An 11,848-nucleotide genomic window follows, 5' to 3' on the forward strand; every position below is an offset into this window, starting at 1 on the left:
GTCGTGTTGGAGAAGACTCTTGAGAGTCCCTTGGACTGCAAGGAGATCCAACCAGTCCATTCTGAAGGAGATCAGCCCTGGGATTTCTTTGGAAGGAATGATGCTAAAGCTGAAACTCCAATACTTCGGCCACCTCATGCCAAGAGTTGACTCCTTGGAAAAGACTCTGATGCTGGGAGGGATTGGGGGCAAGAGGAGAAGGGGACGACAGAGGATGAGATGGCTGGATGGCATCACTGACTCGATGGATGTGAGTCTGAGTGAACTCCGGGAGTTGGTGATGGACAGGGAGGCCTGGGGTGCTGCGATTCATGGGGTGGCAAAGAGTCGGACACAACTGAGCGACTGATCTGATAGGTTTTGGATGCTATCACTCATGATTTTTTTTTTTTCTGTTTATTTAGTCTTTCTAGATATAAAAAAAATGTATATTTACAGTAACATGCCATCAAATGGTAGTCATGTAATGCCCTCTTCTGGCTAAAGGTCAAAATGCAGGCTTTTTCTGCTAATGTTAGTATCTGAAAATTTGCATGTTCTTAGTTATTTTCTATATATAAACTTTATTTTTTCAACAACTTTTAGTCTGTTTATCTCTTACTAACTGTAAAAACAAATGCATTTTATTAGTGATGTCAGCATTCACTTGCTTAACAATTTAATAAATATGCTGCTGCTAAGTTGCTTCAGTCGTGTCTGACTCTGTGCGACCCCATAGACGGCAGCCCACCAGGCTCCCCCATCCCTGGGATTCTCCAGGCAAGAACACTGGAGTGGGTTGCCATTTCCTTCTCCAATGCATGGAAGTGAAAAGTGAAAGTGAAATCGCTCAGTCGTGTCCGACTCCTAGCGACCCCATGGACTGCAGCCTACCAGGCTCTGCCGTCATATGCAACCTAAAATAATTTCTTAAATCTTGGACTGGGGGGGAGGAGCCAAGATGGCGGAGGAGTAGGACGGGGAGAACACTTTCTCCCCCACAAATTTATCAAAAAAGCATTTAAACGTCGAGTAAATTCCACAAAACAACTTCTGAATGCCGGCAGAGGACATCAGGCACCCAGAAAAGCAACCCAACTCTTCGAAAGGAGAGAGAAGAAATACAGCTCCACCCACCAGAACACCGACACAAGCTTCCCTAACCAGGAAACCTTGACAAGCCACCTGTACAAACCCACACACAGTGAGGAAACGCCACAATAAAGAGAACTCCACAAACTGCCAGAATACAGAAAGGACACCCCAAACTCAGCAATTTAAACAAGATGAAGAGACAAAGGAATACTCAGCAGATAAAGGAACAGGATAAATGCCCACCAAACCAAACAAAAGAGGAAGAGACAGGGAATCTACCTGATAAAGAATTCCAAATAATGATAGTGAAATTGATCCAAAATCTTGAAATCAAAATGGAATCACAGATAAATAGCCTGGAGACAAGGATTGAGAAGATGCAAGAAAGGTTTAACAAGGACCTAGAAGAAATAAAAAAGAGTCAATATACAATGAATAATGCAATAAATGAAATTAAAAACACTCTGGAGGCAACAAATAGTAGAATAACAGAGGCAGAAGATAGGATTAGTGAATTAGAAGATAGAATGGTAGAAATAAATGAATCAGAGAGGATAAAAGAAAAGTGAATTAAAAGAAATGAGGACAATCTCAGAGACCTCCAGGACAATATTAAACGTTACAACATTCAAATCATAGGGGTTCCAGAAGAAGAAGACAAAAAGAAAGACCATGAGAAAATACTTGAGGAGATAATAGTGGAAAACTTCCCTAAAATGGGGAAGGAAATAATCACCCAAGTCCAAGAAACCCAGAGAGTCCCAAACAGGATAAACCCAAGGAGAAACACCCCAAGACATATATTAATCAAATTAACAAAGATCAAACACAAAGAACAAATATTAAAAGCAGCAAGGGAAAAACAACAAATAACACACAAGGGAATTCCCATAAGGATAACAGCTGATCTTTCAATAGAAACTCTTCAAGCCAGGAGGGAATGGCAAGACATACTTAAAATGATGAAAGAAAATAACCTACAGCCCAGATTATTGTACCCAGCAAGGATCTCATTCAAGTATGAAGGAGAAATCCAAAGCTTTTCAGACAAGCAAAAGCTGAGAGAATTCTGCACCACCAAACCAGCTCTCCAACAAATACTAAAGGATATTCTCTAGACAGGAAACACAAAAACAGTGTATAAACTCGAACCCAAAACAATAAAGTAAATGGCAACGGGATCATACTTATCAGTAATTACCTTAAATGTAAATGGGTTGAATGCCCCAACCAAAAGACATAGACTGGCTGAATGGATACAAAAACAAGACCCCTACATATGTTGTCTACAAGAGACCCACCTCAAAACAGGGGACACATACAAACTGAAAGTGAAGGGCTGGAAAAAGATTTTCCATGCAAATAGGGACCAAAAGAAAGCAGGAGTAGCAATACTCATATCAGATAAAATAGACTTTAAAACAAAGGCTGTGAAAAGAGACAAAGAAGGTCACTACATAATGATCAAAGGATCAATCCAAGAAGAAGATATAACAATTATAAATATATATGCACCCAACACGGGAGCACCACAGTACGTAAGACAAATGCTAACAAGTATGAAAGGAGAAATTAACAATAACACAATAATAGTGGGAGACTTTAATACCCACTTACACCTATGGATAGATCAACTAAACAGAAAATTAACAAGGAAACACAAACTTTAAATGATACAACAGACCAGTTAGACCTAATTGATATCTATAGGACATTTCATCCCAAAACAATGAATTTCACCTTTTTCTCAAGCGCACATGGAACCTTCTCCAGGATAGATCACATCCTGGGCCATAAAGCTAGCCTTGGTAAATTCAAAAAAATAGAAATCATTCCAAGCATTTTTTCTGACCACAGTGCAGTAAGATTAGATCTCAATTACAGGAGAAAAACTATTAAAAATTCCAACATATGGAGGCTGAACAACACGCTGCTGAATAACCAACAAATCACAGAAGAAATCAAAAAAGAAATCAAAATTTGCATAGAAACGAATGAAAATGAAAACACAACAACCCAAAACCTGTGGGACATGGTAAAAGCAGTCCTAAGGGGAAAGTTCATAGCAATACAGGCACACCTCAAGAAACAAGAAAAAAGTCAAATAAATAACCTAACTCTATACCTAAAGCAACTAGAAAAGGAAGAAATGAAGAACCCCAGGGTTAGTAGAAGGAAAGAAATCTTAAAAATTAGAGCAGAAATAAATGCAAAAGAAACAAAAGAGACCATAGCAAAAATCAACAAAACCAAAAGCTGGTTCTTTGAAAGGATAAATAAAATTGATAAACCATTAGCCAGACTCATCAAGAAACAAAGGGAGAAAAATCAAATCAACAAAGTTAGAAACGAAAATGGAGAGATCACAACAGACAACACAGAAATACAAAGGATCATAAGAGACTATGATCAACAATTATATGCCAATAAAATGGACAACGTGGAAGAAATGGACAAATTCTTAGAAAAGTACAACTTTCCAAAGCTGGACCAGGAAGAAATAGAAAATCTTAACAGACCCATCACAAGCACGGAAATTGAAACTGTAATCAAAAATCTTCCAGCAAACAAAAGCCCCGGTCCAGACGGCTTCACAGCTGAATTCTACCAAAAATTTAGAGAAGAGCTAACACCTATCCTGCTCAAACTCTTCCAAAAAATTGCAGAGGAAGGTAAACTTCCAAACTCATTCTATGAGGCCACCATCACCCTAATACCAAAACCTGACAAAGATCCCACAAAAAAAGAAAACTACAGGTCAATATCACTGATGAACATAGATGCAAAAATCCTTAAAATTCTAGCAATCAGAATCCAACAACACATTAAAAAGATCATACACCATGATCAAGTGGGCTTTATCCCAGGGATGCAAGGATTCTTCAATATCCACAAATCAGTCAATGTAATACACCACATTAACAAATTGAAAAATAAAAACCATATGATTATCTCAATAGATGCAGAGAAAGCCTTTGACAAAATTCAACATCCATTTATGATAAAAACTCTCCAGAAAGCAGAATAGAAGGAACATACCTCAACATAATAAAAGCTATATATGACAAACCCACAGCAAACATTATCCTCAATGGTGAAAAATTGAAAGCATTTCCTCTAAAGTCAGGAACAAGACAAGGGTGCCCACTTTCACCATTACTATTCAACATAGTTTTGGAAGTTTTGGCCACAGCAATCAGAACAGAAAAAGAAATAAAAGGAATCCAAATTGGAAAAGAAGAAGTAAAACTCTCACTATTTGCAGATGACATGATCCTCTACATAGAAAACCCTAAAGACTCCACCAGAAAATTACTAGAAATAATCAATGACTATAGTAAAGTTGCAGGATATAAAATCAACACACAGAAATCCCTTGCATTCCTATACACTAATAATGAGAAAACAGAGAGAGAAATTAAGGAAACAATTCCATTCACCATTGCAACGGAAAGAAGAAAATACTTAGGAATATATCTACCTAAAGAAACTAAAGACCTATATATAGAAAACTATAAAACACTGGTGAAAGAAATCAAAGAGGACACTAATAGATGGAGAAATATACCATGTTCATGGATCGGAAGAATCAATATAGTGAAAATGAGTATACTACCCAAAGCAATTTATAGATTCAATGCAATCCCTATCAAGCTACCAACAGTATTCTTCACAGAGCTAGAACAAATAATTTCACAATTTGTATGGAAATACAAAAAACCTCAAATAGCCAAAGCGATCTTGAGAAAGAAGAATGGAACTGGAGGAATCAACCTACCTGACTTCAGGCTCTACTACAAAGCCACAGTTATCAAGACAGTATGGTACTGGCACAAAGACAGAAATATTGATCAATGGAATAAAATAGAAAGCCCAGAGATAAATCCACGCACATATGGACACCTTATCTTTGACAAAGGAGGCAAGAATATACAATGGATTAAAGACAATCTCTTTAACAAGTGGTGCTGGGACAATTGGTCAACCACTTGTAAAAGAATGAAACTAGACCACTTTCTAACACCATACACAAAAATAAATTCAAAATGGATTAAAGGTCTAAATGTAAGACCAGAAACTATAAAACTCCTAGAGGAGAACATAGGCAAAACACTCTCTGACATACATCACAGCAGGATCCTCTATGACCCACCTCCCAGAATATTGGAAATAAAATCAAAAATAAACAAATGGGACCTAATTAACCTTAAAAGCTTCTGCACATCAAAGGAAACTATTAGCAAGGTGAAAAGACAGCCTTCAGAATGGGAGAAAATAATAGCAAATGAAGCAACTGACAAACAACTAATCTCAAAAATATACAAGCAACTCCTACAGCTCAACTCCAGAAAAATAAATGACCCAATCAAAAAATGGGCCAAAGAACTAAATAGACATTTCTCCAAAGAACACATACAGATGGCTAACAAACACATGAAAAGATGCTCAACATCACTCATTATCAGAGAAATGCAAATCAAAACCACTATGAGGCACCATTTCACACCAGTCAGAATGGCTGCGATCCAAAAGTCTACAAGCAATAAATGCTGGAGAGGGTGTGGAGAAAAGGGAACCCTCTTACACTGTTGGTGGGAATGCAAACTAGTACAGCCACTATGGAGAACAGTGTGGAGATTCCTTAAAAAACTGGAAATAGAACTGCCTTATGATCCAGCAATCCCACTGCTGGGCATACACACTGAGGAAACCAGAAGGGAAAGAGACACGTGTACCCCAATGTTCATCGAAGCACTGTTTATAATAGCCAGGACATGGAAGCAACCTAGATGTCCATCAGCAGATGAATGGATAAGAAAGCCATGGTACATATACACAATGGAGTATTACTCAGCCATTAAAAAGAATACATTTGAATCAGTTCTAATGAGGTGGATGAAACTGGAGCCTATTATACAGAGTGAAGTAAACCAGAAGGAAAAACATCAATACAGTATACTAACGCATATATATGGAATTTAGAAAGATGGTAACAATAACCCGGTGTACGAGACAGCAAAAGAGACACTGATGTATAGAACAGTCTTATGGACTCTGTGGGAGAGGGAGAGGGTGGGAAGATTTGGGAGAATGACATTGAAACATGTAAAATATCATGTAAGAAACGAGTTGCCAGTCCAGGTTCGATGCACGATACTGGATGCTTGGGGCTAGTGCACTGGGACGACCCAGAGGGATGGTATGGGGAGGGAGGAGGGAGGAGGGTTCAGGATGGGGAACATATGTATACCTGTGGCGGATTCATTTTGATATTTGGCAAAACTAATACAATTATGTAAAGTTTAAAAATAAAATAAAATTAAAAACAAACAAACAAACAAAAAATCTTGGACTGTAATCTGTCTAGTTGGCATATTTTTGCTGGTAAAATTGATCAACTTAACTAAACCCACATTTTACATTGTATTTATGAAGGACAAAGTGATAGACGAGCTCTAAAGACAACTTATTTTATAATTACCTTTTCCCATATGTTCGAGTTTCTGCCGCTAGATTTATGTGGGAGCTAGCTAATGATTTGGAGAAGGCAATGGCACCCCACTCCAGTGATCTTGCCTGGAGAATCCCAGGGATGGGGGAGCCTGGTGGGCTGCAGTCCATGGGGTCGCACAGAGTCGGACACGCCTGAAGCAACTTAGTAGCAGCAGCAGCAGCTAAATGATTTGCGCTGCTCCCTAATCAAGGCGTAATCACTGTGACACTATTTTATCATTATTTTTCTTACAGTTTTAACGATCTAAAAAAGTGACTATGAACCGTTGGCGCCACATCAGAATCACTTGGAGGTATGGTGAAGTGAAGTGAAGTTGCTCAGTGGTATCTGACTTTTTGCGATCCCGTGGACTGTAGCCCACCAGGGCCCTCCAACCATGGGATTCTCCAGGCAAGAATACTGGAGTGGGTTGCCATTTCCTTCTCCAGGGGATCTTCCTTATCCAGGGATCGAACCCAAGTCTCTTATATCTCCTGCATTGGCAGGTGGGTTCTTTACCACTAGTACCACCTGGGAACTTATGTATTAAAACAAATAATAAATTTATTATCCAAATTGCAGCACTTTTGAGGGTGAAAGAATTAACAATAATGCCAGGATATTGGCCTAAACTAGGGCTATTGAAGGTGAAGCAAAAGCACTGTCTTTATATTTTAAAATGTATCAGCAGGAATAGTAGGAAGCTGAGAATCACTGTGGAAAATCTGCTTTTATCTTTATTTTCAATGGTGTTCCTTATCTTCAATTTACAATTTCTGTTGTATGGCAAATAGAAATCATCTTGAACACTGTATTCTCCTTGGAGCCAGATGGCCCAGTTTCAAATCTTGACAACGTGCTTAATTTTTCTGGGCCCCCCTTTGCCTTATCTGTGTGATGGAATTAGTAATAGTATTATAGAGTTGTTACAAGGATTAGAGAGTTGACAATTACTGAGTAAATCTGTAGTAAAACATTTAGAATAGTTTATCTGGAGCACAGTACTGTGTGCGCTGGTTGCTCAGTCGTGTCCAACTCTGCGCCCACGTGTTCTGTATTCCCTCCAGGCTCCTCTGTCCCGGAGATTTCTCAGGCAAGAGTACTGGAGTGGGTTGCCATTTCCTCTTCCAGGGGGTCTTCCTGACCTAAGGATCAAACTTGGGTCTCCTGCACTGTGCCATCTAGGAAGCCCAGAGCATAATAATAAACGCTAGTATGCATAATAAAATTATTAGTGACTGCGAGTGAACGATACAGTATTTGAATTTTTATAAAGTGTGAGCATTTCGGGGGTTATGCATTTATTTCAGAGAAGCACTGTGGTAGGCAGCCTCTAAGATGACCCCCCAGAGAGCCCTGCCTCCTGGTGTTTCTGCCATCTGTAACCCCCTTCCCTTGATCGTACGCTGGACCCAACTCTAATAAACAGAAAAAACGACGATGGTGGTGGGACATCACGCTGAGATTAGGTCGGAGAGAGACCGTGACTTGACTTTCGCTCTTGCTGCCTCGCTGTTTCTCCTCCTTTCTTGGATCTGTTTCTCTGAATGACAAGCAAGACGGAGGGTTGTGAGCACCCCTAAGCAGAGGCCCACATGATAAGGAACTGCCTCTGGCCAAACGTCAGAGAGGACCTTAGGCCTGACGATAGCCTTTTGCAGTAGCAAATGGTAATTTATAGATAGTAAAGAATCAAAACAAATAGTAGGAAGGTGTGCTTTCTTCAGTGTCTATACCTGCCTCCTCCCCACTCCCCCAAATCTAAATACTCCATATCAGGTCCATAAATAAAATCATCAGAATTACCAAATTAAAAATAGCTCAGGTTGTGCTTTGAAATGAGGAGATATTTGATTATAAACACAACCTTGGTAGGAATTCTAGAATGGGAGTTAAACTCGCGTTTTGAGACTAAGAATATAATCCTACAGTTTCATGTCAGTTTTACCACTTGGTGGCACTATAACGCCAGATAACACTTTTGTAGGCTTCCATGTAAAAACCATAGGGTTTACATGGAAGCAATCTCTTTGAGAAACGTAGATAGAATGTATATTCTTAATTATTACATATAAGTACTCGCTCCAGTGATTACTCTTCATCTTTGCCAAGAAATTTTTGAAACATGTCAAAGAGAAAACTTTATATAATCATGAGCTGTTAGTGGAGGATAATTTGCTTATTTTTAATTCAAAAGATTTGAGAATATTTCTTAGAAAATACTTAATATATTTGTACTGGGAAAGATATAATCTAGCAAAAATTTAAAGATGAACATTAGGTCTTCTAAGATGTCAGTGTCTGGAGATTATGAGAAGGAAAAGTGAACCTTTGTCAACCACAAATTAGCACTTGCCAAGAGCATTTCCCAGCGACTGAACAACAACAACAAGGGCATTTACCATCTGCCTCTGCAGAGACTGAACCCTGAGCTGCTGCAACTGCGGACCTTCAACACCCCCTGAGGGGAGTTCAGGGTGGAGAGTGGGGCAGTCTGTGCTTCAGGGAAGCTGGCGGAACAGGTCTTTAGACGGTTAGTTATTTTCAGGAACTGATTTCATGATCCCAATTTCCAGTGGTCATGTACAGATGTGAGAGTTGGACTGTCAAGAAAGCTGAGTGCCGAAGAATTGATGCTTTTGAACTGTGGTGTTGGAGAATACTCTTGAGAGTCCCTTGGACTGCAAGGAGATCCAACCAGGCATTCTGAAGGAGATCAGTCCTGGGTGTTCTTTGGAAGAACTGATGCTAAAGCTGAAACTCCAGTACTTTGGCCACCTCATGCGAAGAGTTGACTCATTGGAAAAGACTCTGATGCTGGGAGGGATTGGGGGCAGGAGGAGAAGGGGATGACAGAGGAGGAGATGGCTGGATGGCATCACCGACTCAATGGACGTGAGTTTGGGTAAACTCCAGGAGTTGGTGATGGACAGGGAGGCCTGGCATGCTGCAATTCATGGGGTGGCAAAAAGTTGGACACAACTGAGAGACTGAACTGAATCCTTACATCTCCTCATATCTAGAAAAGCACTAAATCCATTCATGGTGACACCAACTCCTCCTGACCAGCAGAAAACTTCTTGTAAAGTAAGCACTTCGTTGCATTGAATTTCCCCTTCACCAAAATCTTATATGTTGACCATCCCCTACTACCTCTTTGGAGGAGTCTCTCAGAGCTATCTGAGGTGCTGTCTCCTGGACTGCAGTACTCATTTTGACCCAAATACAACTTAACTCACAACTCTCACTTTTTGCATCTTTTTAGGCGACACCTTGGAGAGCAAAAACTATGAAAGTTTCCTGGATCAGGCAGTAGTAGAGGAAGACTGATTTTTGCAAAGAAGAAAGAAGACAACAGGTAGACGTGTTGGTCACGAGCAAACATAAAAGATGCCTAAAAGATCTATAATATAATCTTCATGGCATCTTTCCCCTGTTCCATTTTATTCACTAAACACAAGTCTGAAATACCTTTTCTGAAAACACTGGGGCCAACGACACTTTATTTTTATTTTATTTCTTTTAATGTCGTAGAAGCTTTATTTCCAATCCCAATATCTTGAAATAACCCAAACGCCTTTAAATGTATCACACATTTAACTGTTCCACATCATACAATGAAATACTCCTCAGCAACAAAATTAATAAACAATATATGCAACAATTTGGCTCAATATTATGGGAAGCAGGCTTAGCTGAAAATGCCAGACTCAAAAGTTTACATACTATATGATTCATTTTGTATAAAATTCTTAGAATAAAAGAAAAAAAAAAAAAGAGTGCACAGCTATTTCCAGAAGTTAGGGAAACAGGATGTATGCGCCTGTCAAGGGCAGAATGAAAGAACTGCTTTGTGGGACAGAACATTTATGTACCATGACTTCAGTGATGGACATACAAAAATCAACACGTGTAAAATATAGCATTATACACAAAAACATGCAAAATGTGAGGACTTAAAAAAACAGTGAAATCTGAGTAAGGTTTGTTCTGTAGTCTGACTTATCGTGTTGTTCTCATCAGTCCCCTTGTTTGATAATGTACTAGAATTATGTTGGGGAAAATGTGTGATGCGTACATGGGACCCCTCTGGACTATGTACTGTTTTTGAAACTTCTTGTGAGTTTATAATTTTTACAAAATCCAAAAGATTTTTTTTTCTGTGACTTTTCTTTTTTTTTAATTTTATTTTTAAACTTTACAATATTGTATTAGTTTTGCCATATATCAAAATGAATCTGCCACAGGTATACATGTGTTCCCCATCCTGAACCCTCCTCCCTCCTCCCTCCCCATACCATCCCTCTGGGTCATCCCAGTGCACCAGCCCCAAGCATCCAGTATCGTGCATCGAACCTGGACTGGCGACTCGTTTCATATATGATATTATACATATTTCAATGCCATTCTCCCAAATTATACAGAGTGAAGTAAGCCAGAAAGAAAAGCACCAATACAGTATACTAATGCATATATATGGAATTTAGAAAGATGGTAACAATAACCAACAACACTTTAAAATTAGAAGCTTTTCAGATTTTAAGAAAGGAAGGCAGTATTTATACCATATGCGTGTGTGTGCTTAGTCGCTCAGTTGTGTCTGACTCTTTGCGACCCCATCGACTGTAGCCCACCAGGCTCCTCTGTCCATGCGGAGTCTCCAGGCAAGAATACTGGAGTGGGTTGCCATGCCCTCCTCCAGGAGATCTTCCCAACCCAGGGACTGAACCCAGGTCTCCTTCATTGCAGGCAGATTCTCTACCATCTGAGCCACCAGGGAAGCCCATTATACCACATAGTATATGACATTTCCAGCCCGTTGGAGGAGTCACCTTTAAATAAACATGAATCTCAGACTAGGTTCCACAGGAATCTGACTCTAAGACAGAGGTTCATGGAAGGACGTTTATCATTCCTGTGGCATGATCCAGATCAACATTCCTGAGGTTTCTGAGACCCAGATAACCTAGCTTTATGCAGAAAAATATTACTATGTTTTTCCACCAAGCTTTTCCATTGACTACCAAAACTTGGGAAGGGGGCACCAAGAGGTACCCCAATGATCATCTGGGTATCAGACATATTGCTCCCTGCCCACTTTGTATTACTTCTGCTGGTGAAAATGGTCAATTACTCCTATCGACGTACTAACCCCATTCACTTTCTGGTCATTTGCAAGAGGAACATGATACATCCAGGAGGCAACCCTCAGCTGATAGGTGAGTAGAGGTCTTGTCGTGTCCTGGTGGAAATGCTTCTTTTTGAGGGAAGAGTACCCAG

The sequence above is a fragment of the Bos javanicus genome, chromosome 6, assembly GCF_032452875.1.
Source record: "Bos javanicus breed banteng chromosome 6, ARS-OSU_banteng_1.0, whole genome shotgun sequence".
In the NCBI taxonomy this organism is placed as follows: Eukaryota; Metazoa; Chordata; class Mammalia; order Artiodactyla; family Bovidae; genus Bos; species Bos javanicus.